This window comes from Scyliorhinus canicula, chromosome 11 (assembly GCF_902713615.1).
Source record: "Scyliorhinus canicula chromosome 11, sScyCan1.1, whole genome shotgun sequence".
Taxonomy (NCBI): Eukaryota; Metazoa; Chordata; class Chondrichthyes; order Carcharhiniformes; family Scyliorhinidae; genus Scyliorhinus; species Scyliorhinus canicula.
In genome coordinates this window covers 101,156,738-101,170,754 of record NC_052156.1, presented here as the reverse complement: position 1 = coordinate 101,170,754, position 14,017 = coordinate 101,156,738, and the positions used below count along the sequence as shown (strand labels likewise).

Sequence of the window (14,017 nt, the reverse complement as noted above, 5' to 3'; positions counted from 1 at the left end):
GATTTACATATTTCGAGAAACTCTCTTGGAAGCTCCTTACAAACTCTGCCCCATCCAAGCCTCTAACACCAAGTGAGTCAATATAGTGGAAGTTAAAATCACCCACCACAGCAAGCCTGTTGTTTGTATATCTTTTGAAAGTCTGTCTACATGTATGCTCCTCTAACCCCCGCTGACTGTTGGGAGGCCTCGAGTAAACCCCCAACATTGTGAATAAACCCTTTTTATTCCCGAGCTCTATCCATATTGCCTCGCTGCATGAGCCCTCAGAGGTGTCCTCCCTCAATACATTTGTGATATTCTCCTTAACCAGTAATGCAAATCCCTCGCCCTTTTTGCAACGCTCTCTATCCCACCTGAAGCATCTAAAGCCTGGAACATTTAGTTCCCAATCCTGTCCTGGCCTCAGCCAAATCACTGTAATAGCAACAACATCATAGTTCCGAGTGCTAATCCACGCTCTTATGTTCATCTGCCTTACCTGTTACACTTCTCGCATTGAAACCAATGCACTTCAGACCACCAGTCCTGCTGCATTCAGCAACTGCTCCCTGCCTGCTCTTCCTCTTAATCTCACTAACCTTCGTCTCTCACTCTCCCTCAGTTATTTCACCTGCTGACACACTACTCTAGGGCCTCACGGTAGCATGGTGGTTAGCATCAATGCTTCACAGCTCCAGGGTCCCAGGTTCGATTCCCGGCTGGGTCACTGTCTGTGTGGAGTCTGCACATCCTCCCCGTGTGTGCGTGGGTTTCCTCCGGGTGCTCCGGTTTCCTCCCACAGTCCAAAAGATGTGCGGGTTAGGTGGATTGGCCATGCTAAATTGCCCGTAGTGTAAGGTTAATGGGGGGATTGTTGGGTTACGGGTATACGGGTTACGTGGGTTTAAGTAGGGTGATCATTGCTCGGCACAACATCGAGGGCCGAAGGGCCTGTTCTGTGCTGTACTGTTCTATGTTCTATGTACTCTGGTTCCTATCCCCCGCCACACTAGTCGAGTTACCCCAGCAAATCTCCCAGCCAGGGTATTGGTGGCCCTCCAGTTTAGGTGCAACTTGTCCTTCTTGTACAGGTCCCACCTGCCCCGGAAGAGATCTCAATGATCTAAATAATCAAAACCCACCCTCCTACACCAGCTCTTTTGCCACGTGTTTAGCTGCACTATCTTCTTATTCCTAGCCTCACTGGCATGTGGCACAGGGAGCAATCCCGAGATTACAATCCTAGAGGTCCTGTCTATTTACATTTACTACCTAACTCCCTGAACTCCCCTGCAGGACCTCGTCACACTTCCTGCCTATGTCATTAGTACCAATGCGTACCACAATTTGTGGTTGTTCACCGTCACCCTTCAGAATGCACCGCACTAGGTCAGAGGCATCCTGGACCCTGGCACCAGGGGCGCAACATGCCAGCTTGGAGTTTCTTTCATGGCCACAGAAGTGCCTATCCGTGCCCCTGACTTTAAGAGTCCCCTATAACAGTTTTTCAAAGTGCACATTGCGATCCACGGGCAGGTGTCAGAAGGGTCGCGGAGTTATAGGTCGCGGTCTGCACTTTTATTAACGTGGGAAGTGTGGGGGATTCAGGTTCATGGACAAACAGTCCTATCCCTCAAACAATCCAGTGAGAGAGAGAGAGAGAGAGAGAGAGAGAGAGATGGAACTAAAAAAAAACTTGGGAAATATACAAGCAAATGATAGTCGCTGAGCTCACTGACTTAACCATGCGCAATGAATTTCTTGTTTTAACCGTGTGCTGCTTTGTTCGCCACTGCAACTGCTCAGTATTGGGAGCTAGTTGCTACCACCAGAATCCATTCACCTGGTGATTTATTTTTGACCCACACTAAAGTACTGGTCGTTCAGTACTTTGAACAATACCAGAAATGGATCCCAGAAATATTCCTTTGTGACATAGCATCCTTAAACCTGCAGCCTTTGCGTCTCTGGCAAAAGATGCATGGTAACATAAAGTTGCCCTCTAAACCTCAGGGCTATGCCTAACTCTATTTTTGAAATTGTGGCAGGAAGGATAATATTTTAAGCACTGAAATAGGAAAGTAAGAGATTATAAGTTTTTAAAAAGGTATTGATTTGTAAATATTTTAGAATCTTTAATGAGTTTTCCGATATCAAGTGCCCAATTCATTTTTTTCCTATTACGGGGCAGTTTAATTCACCTACTCTGCACATCTTTGGGAAGTGGGGGAGAGATCCTTGCAGGAATGTGCAAACTCCCCACGGACACTCCCCAGGGGCTGGGATCGAACCCGGATCCTCGGCGCCCGAAGGCAGCAGTGTTAACCACTGTACCACCGTGCCGCCCAATTTTCTGATAACGGAGAGTGCAGTCTTTCACCCCTCAAAATAAATGCTTCTTTGACTTCTCACAATCGAAAGGGATGTGGAAGTATTTAGATCTCCTCAAGTTTTCTTGATTACCACCAGAATCCATTCACCTGGTGATTTATGGGTTGGCACTGCTGTTTGGGAGCTGCGTTGGTGGGGTGGGGCAGTGTGAAAGCGCGGGCTTTTCTCTGGCTTCCCGCGCTGCGGGACGACGGAGGTGGAGCTGGTGGCGAGGGGCATGATTATTAGACCGGTTTTCCCGCGCTGAAGTGGTGCCAAGGAGCTGATGCAGGGGAGGAGGGGGGGACCCCATATCGGGAGGGGTCGGAGTTAGAGCGGGAGCTGCCGGGGTCAGCAGAAGACAGCTGGCTCACGGGAGTACAGTGGAGGGAGCGTCGCGGCTAGGAGGGGTCCTAGCCGGGTTGGGGGGGGGGGGGGGGGTTACCGGGGGGGGGGGGGGGGGGGGGGGGGGTTACCGGGTTGCTGCTGGATTGGCCAGGGAGGAGTTGGTGTTGGGGGGGGTTTACCGGGTTGCTGCTGGATTGGCCAGGGAGGAGTTGGTGTGGGTCGGAGGGGTCGGGGTGAGGTTCTATCGCCGTGGGAAACGGGCCGAATGGGTGCTGGCCAGGGGCGAGCAGTCGATGGGCTATGGCTAGTCGACGGGGGAGGGGGGCAGGGTGCCCCTGATCCAGCTGATTACGTGGAACGTGAGGGGGTTGAATGCGCCGGTTAAGCGGGCCCGGGTGTTTTCGTATCTGAAGGGGCTGAAGGCGGACGTGGCCGTGCTCCAGGAGACCCACCTGAAGGTGGCGGACCAGGTCTGTCTGAGGAAGGGGTGGGTGGGGCAGGTTTTCCACTCAGGGCTCGACTCGAAGAACCGGGGGGTGGCGATCCTGGTGGGGAAGAGCGTGGCGTTTGAGGAGTCTGAGGTTGTGGCTGATAGTGGCGGCAGATATGTGATGGTGAGCGGTAAGCTGCAGTGGGAGAGGGTGGTGTTGGTAAATGTGTACGCCCCAAATTGGGATGATGCTGGTTTCATGAGGCATATGTTGGGCCGCATTCCTGGCCTGGAGGTGGGGGGCTTGATCATGGGGGGAGGGGGGGAGGGGAGGGGGGGACTTCAATACGGTGCTGGATCCCCTACTGGATCGTTCTAGTTCAAGGACAGGCAGGAGGCCGGCGACGGCCAAGGTGTTGAGGGGGTTTATGGACCAGATGGGAGGAGTGGATCCCTGGAGGTTCGGGAGGCCGAGGGCTCGGGAGTACTCTTTTATCTCCCATGTGCACAGGGTTTATTCCCGCATTGATTTCTTTGTTGAGTAGGGGACTGATCCCGAGGGTGGAGGAGGCCGAGTATTCGGCTATTGCGATTTCGGACCATGCTCCGCATTGGGTGGATCTGGAGATGGGGGAGGTGCGGGACCAGCGCCCGCTTTGGCGTCTGGACGTGGGGTTGTTGGCTGATGAGGAGGTGTGTAGGAGGGTTCGGGGATGTATCGAGAGGTACCTCGAGGTCAATGATACTGGGGAGGTCCAGGTGGGAATGGTGTGGGAGGCTCTGAAGGCAGTGGATAGGGGGGAGCTGATCTCCATCCGAGCCCATAGGGAGAGGGGGGAGAGGAGGGAGAGGGAGAGACTGGTGGAGGAGCTGTTGAGTGTGTGTAGGAGGTATGCGGAGGCCCCGGAGGAGGGATTGCTGGGGGAGCGGCGTAGCTTGCAGGCCAAGTTTGATTTATTGACCGCCAGAAAGGTGGAGACACAGTGGAGGAAGGCGCAGGGAGCAGTCTATGAGTATGGAGAGAAGGCGAGCAGGATGCTGGCGCATCAGCTTCGTAAGCGGGACGCGGCGAGGGAGATTGGTGGGGTGAAGGATAGGGGTGGGGATGTGGTGCGGCAGGGGGCAGAGGTCAATGAGGTCTTTAGGGACTTTTATAGGGAACTGTACCGGTCGGAGCCGCCAGCGATGGGAGGGGGAATGGAGAGTTTTTTTGGACAGGCTCCGATTTCCAAGGGTGCAGGAGGAGCAGGCGGAGGGACTGGGAGCGTTGATCGAAGTTGGAGGAGCTGGTCAGTGGGATTGGCCACATGCAGTCGGGGAAGGTGCCGGGACCGGATGGGTTCCCGGTTGAATTTTATAAGAAATACGCGGACCTGCTGGGCCCCCTGTTGGTTAGGACCTTCAACGAGGCATGGGAGGGGGGTGTTTTGCCCACGATGATGTCACGGGCGCTAATTTCCTTGATCCTGAAGCGTGATAAGGACCCCTTGCAGTGCGGATCATACAGGCCAATTTCACTGCTGAATGTAGACGCCGAGTTGCTGGCGAAGATCTTGGCCACTAGAATAGAGGACTGGGTGCCAGGGGTGGTACATGAAGATCAGACAGGTTTTGTGAAGGGGAGGCAGCTGAACACTAACGTGTGAAGGCTTCTAAATGTGATAATGATGCCGCCAGCAGAAGGAGAGGCGGAGATTGTGGTGGCACTGGATGCGGAGAAGGCCTTTGACAGGGTTGAGTGGGGATACTTATGGGAAGTGTTGGAGAGGTTCGGGTTTGGGGTGGGGTTTATTAAATGGGCGAGGTTGCTGTACGAGGCCCCGATGGCGAGTGTAGCGACAAATGGGAGGAGGTGCGAGTATTTCAGGCTCCACCGTGGGACGAGGCAGGGGTGCCCCCTGTCCCCCTTGCTTTTTGCGCTGGCAATTGAGCCTCTTGCCATGGCTCTCAGGGAGTCGAGGAGGTGGAGAGGTTTGGTGCGAGGTGGAGAGGAGCACCGAGCATCACTGTATGCAGACGACTTGCTGCTGCATGTAGCAGACCCGGTGGGTGGAATGCCGGAGGTGATGGAGATTCTTGCTGAGTTCGGGAGTTTCTCGGGATATAAATTGAACCTGGGCAAGAGTGAGCTGTTTGTCGTACACCTGGGAGATCAGGAGGAGGGGATTGGTAGGCTCCCGCTAAAAAGAGGGCAGTGAGGAGTTTTAGGTACCTGGGGGTTCAGGTGGCTAGGAGCTGGGGGACTCCGCACAAGCTCAATTTTACTAGGTTGGTGGAGCAGATGGAGGAGGAATTTAAAAGGTGGGACATGCTGCCGTTGTTGGGTAGAGTACAGTCCGTTAAAATTACGGTGCTCCCGAGGTTTTTGTTTTTCTTTCAGTGCCTCCCCATTTTCGTTCCAATGGCCGTTTTTAGGAGGGTGAACAGCAACATTCTGGGATTTGTTTGGGCGCACGGGACTCCAAGGGTAAGGAGGGTCTTTTTGGAGCGGAGCAGGGATAGAGGGGGGCTGGCACTGGTACGTAAGTGGGTAATGGATGGGCAGGGGGCAGCATGGAAACGGATGGTGATGGCGTCCTGTGGAGGCACGAGCCTGAAGGCACTGGTAACGGCGCCGCTGCCGCTCCCTCCAACGAGGTACACTACGAGCCCGGTGGTGGCGGCTACCCTCAAAATTTGGGGGCAGTGGAGGTGACACAGGGGGGATGTGGGGGGCTCGGTGGAGGCCCCGCTGCGGGGGAACCACCGGTTTGTCCCAGGGAACATGGATGGCGGGTTCCTGGGGTGGCACAGGGCGGGTATTGGGAAGTTGGGAGGCCTGTTTATTGACGGGAGGTTCGCGTCCCTTGGTGAACTGGAGGAGAAGTTTGAGCTCCCCCGGGGAATATGTTCAGGTACCTTCAGGTCAAAGCGTTTGCTAGGCGACAGGTGGAGGGGTTCCCTTTGCTGCCCCCGCGGGGGGTAAGGGATAGGGTGCTTTCGGGGGGGTGGGTCGGGGATGGGAAGGTGTCTGACATCTACCAGGTAATGCAGGAGGTGGGGGAGGCGTCGGTAGAGGAGCTGAAGGCGAAGTGGGAGGTGGAGCAGATTGAGGAGGGGACATGGACCGACGCCCTGGAGAGGGTGAACTCCTCCTCTTCATGTGCGAGGCTTAGTCTCATCCAGTTCAAGGTGCTGCACCGGGCCCACATGTCCGGATCTAGGATGAGTAGGTTCTTTGGGGGTGAAGACAGGTGCGTCAGGTGTTCGGCGAGTCCAGCGAACCATGCCTATATGTTCTGGGCATGCCCGGCACTGGAGGAGTTCTGGAAGGGGGTGGCGAGGACGGTGTCGAGGGTGGTGGGATCCAGGGTCAAGCCAGGCTGGGGACTCGCGATATTTGGGGTTGGGGTGGAGCCGGGAGTGCAGGAGGTGAAAGAGGCCGATGTTTTGGCCTTTGCGTCCCTAGTAGCCCAGCGGAGGATCTTGCTGCAGTGGAAAGATGCGAGACCTCCGAGCGTGGAGACCTGGATTAATGACATGGCGGGATTCATTCAGCTGGAGAGGGTCAAATTCGCCCTGAGGGGGTCGGTACAAGGGTTCTTTAGGAGGTGGCAGTCTTTCCTCGAATTTCTGGCTCAACGATAAGGTACTAGGTCAGCAGCAGCAGCAACCGGGGGGGGGGGAATAGTGTTTAAGTTAATTTGCTTATTGTTAATTAATTTTGTTGTTTATTGGGTTTGGGGGGGGTTGTTATATGTGTTGTTACGGGTGCCGGGGGGTGTTTATTATTATTCTTATTGTTCTGTTGATATATATTTTTCAAAAAATTCCAATAAAAAATATTTTTTTATTTTTTTTAAAACAGGAAAACAAGACCATTCTTTTTCTGTCCCATGCCTGGGGCATGAAAACAGGTGTCCCAAATGCTGTCTTATCTTAGGATAAACTGTGTAAGCGAATGTGGCATGGGTCCTGAAGGCCAGCCAGTTGGCAAAAGTGGGTCCCGAGAAAAAAGTTTGAAAAACACTGCCCTGTAATTATGACTCTTCTGCTCTTTGACACTCCCTGTTGAATAACAGAGCCAGTTGTGGTGCCACCGCTCTGGCTGCTGCTGTTGTTTACCCCCCGATAGGCCATCCCCCAACAGTACCAAAATGGTATGCTTTTTTGGAGAGGGGGACAGCCACAGGGGATTCCTGCACTGACTGTCTGCTCCTTTTAGTGATCACCCATCTATCTGCCTGCACCTTCGGTGTGACCACATCTCGAAAACTGTTAATGATGTTTTCTACCACCTGCATCCAACTGCTGCTTCAACTGATCCATGCAGTCTGCGAGGAGCTGCAATTGGGTACCCTTCTGCATTCCTGCAGATGTAGTTGCCCAGAACAGAACGGAAGACATAGAACATAGAACAGTACAGCGCAGTACAGGCTCTTCGGCCGACGATGTTGTGCCGACCATTTATCCTGATCTAAGATCAACCTAACCTACACCCCTTCAATTTTCTGCTGTCCATGTGTCTGTCTAAGAGTCGCTTAAATGTCCCTACTGACTCTGACTCCATCACCTCTGCTGGCAATGCATTCCACACACCCACCACTCTCTGTATGAAGAACCTACCTCTGACAACTCCCCTATACCTTCCTCCAATCACCTTAAGATGATGTCCTCTCGTGATATTGAGACATTAATGTTTCTGATCAATTTGTGTTTCAATATTGAATCACCTAAATTGCATAGTAGCAGATATAATATTCATACTCATTCTTCTCTTATTTATGCTGCTATTGGATTTCTACGATTGATAGTGATGGTATCAGTTTCAGATTAGGTAGCAGTAAGTCGATTACATTGCCTGGCTGGAACTGCAATATTCCTGTCCAGGAAAGCTCTCTCCTCATCTGCTCAGAAACTCCTCCCATTGGTTAAACTTAAATTTAAACTGGAAACATTATGCTCAGTCCTCTGGACATGCAAGGTAAATTTGAAGTGCTTTTGGCAAGTCCAAGGGACCCCCGAGGCATATTTTAAAACCAAGGCCAACGGTGTGCACTGGAATTACACACCATCCCACATCAGCTCTGACTGAATTTATATCCAGTGTTGGGTTATGCTCCAACTACACAATTTGATAATTCGTATTAAGTAGAAGCCACACACCAATGGAAATATCATTTGTGATCAAGAATTCTTCCAATTATGATTCTGAAGGGGTGGATTACATTTTAAAACATTTCTCAAATATTGGGTGGCACAGTGACACATTGGTTAGCACTGTTGTCTCACATCATCAGCGACCTGGGTTAGATTCCTGGCTTGAGTCACTGACTGAGGAGTCTGCACGGGTTTACTCCGGGTGCTCTAGTTTCCTCCCACAAGTCCCGAAAGACGCACTTGTTCGGTGAATAAGACATTCTGAGTTCTCCCTCCGTGTACCCTAACAGGCGCCCAAGTGTGGGGACTGGGGGATCTGCACAGGTTTCCTCCGGCTGCTCTAGTTTCTACCCACAAATCCCGAAAGTCGTGCTTGTTAGGTGAATTAGACATTCTGAACTCCCTCAGTGTACCCGAACAGGTGCCCGAGTGTGGCGACTGGGGGATTTTCACAGTAATTTCATTGCAGTGAGCCTACTTGTGACACTAATCAAGATTATTATTAATATTTGAAGATACTGCAAATTCTAATGTAATTGACACTGAGCAAATGTATACACACAGACATACTACCAAACAAAAGTTAAAAGGCAGTGAGTGATCCTCATTGCAGGATTTGAGCCTCATAGCAGAAATTTCATAAATTAAAATGTAGGTACATTTTCAAGTTTCAGCTCCAACAATTGCCATAAATTTGTTTATTGTTAAGATGAATGCGCAAATGTTTGTCCTCAGGATGTGAGCAACAAAGCCATTTACTGCTCATTTCCAGTTTTCCCCAAGGCGGCAGTGAGTGGGTCGCCTGGCCATTGCATTACTCTTACAAGTAAATGATCTGAAAGGTCACTTGACAGTGGGGGACTGTAATCACATGCAGTCAGCTAGAGAGAGCTTCCTTATACCTTTTTATGAAGGGCATCACTGAAATCAGTTGAGTCTCTTTTTAAACAATCTAGCATCATGTGGGCATCACTGAATGAGTCTCTTTTTAAACAATACAGCTTCATAATGGAGTTATTTTCAACTTGACATAATGGGATTTAAACACAATTAAGTTTCTGCTTACAGCCAACCATACAGCATATTTCCAAAGCTTCTAGTCAAGATTAGGAAATACTCAAAGTGATATACAGCCATACAGAGAAACAGAACTTAATATTTCTTCATTGAATCAGCAACAAAAATTAACCATGTGACACTAAATGCAAAAAGATTTTCTGCCCTAAAATAATACATGCCAATATACATGAAATATTGATGTGCAAGGCATTTATTTGAAAGATGTGCTTTCTACTCTTCAAATGGAAGCTGCTAATCGGTTTTAAATGCATCCTCTAAAATAACAGACCAAACAATTAATGAAAAATGAAAATGAAAATCGCTTATTGTCACGAGTAGACTTCAATGAAGTTACTGTGAAAAGCCCCTAGTCGCCACATTCCGGCGCCTGTCCGGGGAGGCTGGTACGGGAATTACAGTTAAATTCAGTGTCGGTTTGTATGGAGCGCACTGATATAATTTCAGAGCAGCATCAAAGTAAGTGTCCAATAGTTAGTCCCATCAACCCCGGTTCAGCTCAATCTCTTGATAACTTAAATGGGGAAGGATCTTAAACAGGGAAAGATCTTAATAAGTCATGGCATTTATCTTACAGCCATGATCTTAGCATCAAAAAGATCTCAAAACACCTGCATCAGAGAGTCTCACTTACTGCTGGACAGTGGGTTAGATGAATAAACAACAAAAACCTGATACGCTACTTTTAATTCTAACAGCACAGAAACAGGCCTTTTGGTCCAACAAGTGGTTTGTCAGTTTATACACCTTGCTTAATTCCATCAATATATCATGTGGTATAGGAGTTTCACATTCTAATTATTCTCTGGATTAAAAAAAAGTTTCTCCTGAATTCTCTGTTGGATTTATTGATGAATACGAGTATCTTATCCTTATTACCTAGTTCAAATCTCACCCACAAATGGAAACACCTCCTCAATGGCTACCCATCAATTTTTTTTTTATAATTTTGAAATTTTCTAGCAGGTCACCAGTCCTTTTTCTGGAACAAACACCCTAGCCTGTTCATTATTTTCTGACAGGTCTGGTGTCCTCCTGGGAAATCTTTTCGCACCTTCTCCCGTGATGCTATATCTTTTTTCTAATAATATGGAGATCAGAACTATTTACAGTACTGCATGGGTTTTAACCAAAGATTTTGGTTAACAAAGTTTAACATAACTTCATAAATTTTAACCCTCTAGCAATGTGGTTCAATATTTATTTTTAAATGATCTGTTTCACTATTATTAGTGATCTAGATACCTCTAACCCTCTCTTTATTTATCCCATTTAGACACTTATTTCCAAGAGTATGTGGCTTCCTATTCTTCCTACCAAACGCCTAACCACCTCATACTCATCAAAATTGAAGTTCAGCTATGGACTAGCAACTGCACAAGTTCTACAGCAAAGATCCTGTGTTGTTTTCAGATTAAAATGAGCAACATTCTACATGGTAGCGTCATGTGAGAGTACCTTTAAGAACTGGACCGTTAAGTGTTTATCAGTGACGTCAATGTGTGGGTGGAATTGGGCTGTCTGTCGGCGTTTTACTTTTGTTTTAGGCTGTTTGCTGCAGGGTGTGTTTTAGTTTTGTTTTCAGTGTTGGAGCTGAAGCCAGACAAAGCAGGTGTACTGTTGATCTCTCTGCCATGAAAAGACTGTCTCTTGATCATTTGGTGAATTCAGAATTATAAATGTTCTCAGTAGTGAATGTAAACCTAATGTGCTTCTGTTTAAAAAGGTGTTTCTTTTGTCTACTGGATGTTGTTTGGGAAGTTAAGGACTACTTTGTGTTGTTTTCTTTGGGGGTTTGTATTTGATTTGATGGTTTCGCTGTTTGTTTTAAAAAGGTTAACTTGAGTTCATAGAATAAACATTCTTTTGCTTTAAAAAATACTTTTCCATTTCTGCTCTACCACACCTGTAAAGTGGGCCGTGTTGCTCCCCATACCACAATCTAGTAAAAGTTGTGGGTCAGGTGAACTCACTTTGGGGTTCTCTAAACCCTGGCCCAAAGCCTTCAGGAAAATATATTGTAATTCAGATTGCTTTAACTTTCTTCAGATATCAATTTAAAACGTTAACACAACCAGCAAAATGTTAAGACAACCAGGGCTTCAATATGATGAAATAGAAACTTTTTGTGATCATGGGCATATTTTGCTGTCTTTGTATTAGACACTGCAGTTTGAACATTTTGCTGAAATTTATTTTATGCCAACTTAAATAGGCAGGAACAAGATGTGATAACAAATTACTCATGTGTCGAACCTAGAAATAAAATGAGAACTCCGTTTACTCAAGTTATCTTTAGAAGCTGTGCAAACTGAACAGGCTCAACACTAGTTTTGTAGATTATCGAATACAATGCACTTTGGTGTATTCTGGTAAATAGAAACTAAACTCAAACCCATTGACGAACATTGTACTGTTCACATTTTGCACCAATAACTGGGCCGAACTCAGCCTTTTAAGTACCATCGAGCATATTATGAAAACACCCAACTGCTTCAAAGTCAAATCAAACAAACTTCCAAGTGTCAAATTTCATTTGTGTATACCAAAAAAAAATGAAACGGTTGAAAACTGCCCGTTTAGAGAGCAGTTATAGTTTCCTACACAAACCGAGCAGGCGTGTTTGCAACTTGCCTTTTGTGGCGTGGTGGACAAATTCCTCTGGATTGTCCTGGTCACCATTTTAGTGCCATTATTTAATAAACAAGAGGGCGAGACGCTAATTAATTAAGGAAGGGTGAGATCATGGGTCGGGAATGCCGAATCCTCACCCTCTTCCCACGGACGTTTTCTTTTCGCTGTTAGTTGGCTGCTGCGGTCCCAAGATTTGTTTCCATGACAAGCCGACATCCGCTTCAACACAACGCCACCCCCCACAGCAGAATATAGAAACTTGCATTTCCTGTCGTTAAAGCCGTCCTTATATAAATGAGCGGATAGTCGTGCCGAGCAATGGGTGGAAAGGGGCAAGGCCGGTCAATAAAATGGTCAAAACAATCTCTCAGGGAGACATGTCAGCAACAAACACATTAATCTGAGAATTGAATTTTTAAAAACACGAGCATTACCAGCGTGGGCAACAATGAAGGAAGCGGCTGCCTGATGAAGTGTCTGGGATGAACGATGGCCGGTCCCTCTGTCCGGTTCACTTCGCTCCGGCTCCTCGGCCCCGAACAAGGGCTCCTCTGGGCCGCCCCGTAGCCAGACGCTCTCCCCCGCGGAGTGACCCGTCTCCCCGGGCCAGCGACCGTTTCTTTTTGATGCCTCTCGAGCGCGCTGCCGGCCGCCTCCGCTCGCGCTCGGTGGGCTGTGGAGAACTGGGCGATCGGCGCTGCCGCGTCGGCCGAAGCCGGTCAGTAAGACAGTGAGCAGAGGAGTGGAGTCCCTCGGAGCCGGGAGCGCTCTCCTCCCACAAAAGGTTCACTCTTTACCCAACAGAAATCGGGAACTTGCCTCAAAGCGAGCGAACTGGACGGGCCGAGCCGAGGCGCCAGATATTCACCACCACACCCGAGCAAAGGCCGCCTGATCACAGACTTGGCGTCTCCTCCCGATTCATATGGAGCCAGGCTCGGCTCCCCCTGGCGCCCGGGCACAGGCTGCAGGCCAGGCGGGTACGGAAGTAAAGGCGGCCGCAGGAGCCGCTGGCGGCTGGGTGGGAGGGGAAGGAGGCGGTGAGGCTGGGTGACAGAAATAACAACAGAAAATACTGGAAACAGTCAGCAGCGGTATTGCGAGAAATTATAAAAAGTTCCAGGTCAATGGCCTTCATCAGAAAAGTTAGAGATGTGGTAGGTTTGAGCGAGGGCTGGGTGAGGACAAAAGGTGAGATCTGTGACAGGGTGGAAGACGGGAGTTAGCCAAAGGGAATTGTGATGAAGCAAGAAAAGAAACAAAAGATATGCACTAGAGCTGATGTGCTCTTGTTTGAAAGCAAGATAAAATCTGAAACGTAGGTAAAGAAAACAAAATGAGGAAGACGGGTATAATCAGACACTTCATGAAGGAACAGCACCAATAAGCTTCCAATAAGGCACTTGCTATTGATTTCATCAATTTCAGATCGTATTTTTGCACATTTTGATTTTTCTAATTTTCACTTTCAGTTAGCAGCACATGCTCCAAGTACATTTTATGTTTCTTTTACCCACCATTAATTCTTCTGTCATTCAATCTCGAGTGACCTTCACCCTATCACAGATCCTCCTTTTGTCCTCGTTTCACCCACCTTTCGCTCAAACCTATTACATCTGTAACTTCTCCCAGATGAAAGGTCATCACCCTGAAACGTTAACTCTGTTACCCTCTCCACAAATGCAGCCATACTTATTGAACATTTCCAGCATTTTCTGTTTTTATTTTCAATTTTCAACATCTGCCATACTCTGCTTTAATAAAGGAGGATGGGGCTGGTTTAGCACAGTGGGCTAAACAGATGGCTTGTGATGCAGAGCAAGGCCAGCAGCGCAGGTTCAATTCCTTACCGGCCTCCCCGAACAAGCACCGGAATGTGGCGACTAGGGGCTTTTCACAGTAACTTCATTGAAGCCTACTTGTGACAATAAGCGATTATTATTATTAATCTTAAATCTCATGACAATTTCAAATCTGGAAGCTGCTCTACATCTATAAATCGTGTGGCGAGAATTGTCACGGATAAACAATAAAATT

General features: G+C 48.5%; 1 protein-coding gene across 3 annotated transcripts in view; it reads right to left on the bottom strand.

The window, feature by feature from the left end:
- Window positions 1-13,095, bottom strand: part of cdk17 (cyclin-dependent kinase 17) — a 292,409-nt gene extending 279,314 nt beyond the window's left edge. The window contains exon 1 of one of the 3 annotated variants that reach the window (XM_038810897.1): window positions 12,415-13,095. The gene's annotated coding sequence lies outside the window, so the exon portion shown is untranslated. Of the gene's footprint in view, window positions 1-12,117; window positions 12,231-12,414 lie in introns of those variants that run through there. The other 2 variants (XM_038810899.1, XM_038810898.1) reach the window with 2 other exon arrangements.
- Window positions 13,096-14,017: the final 922 nt, after the last annotated feature.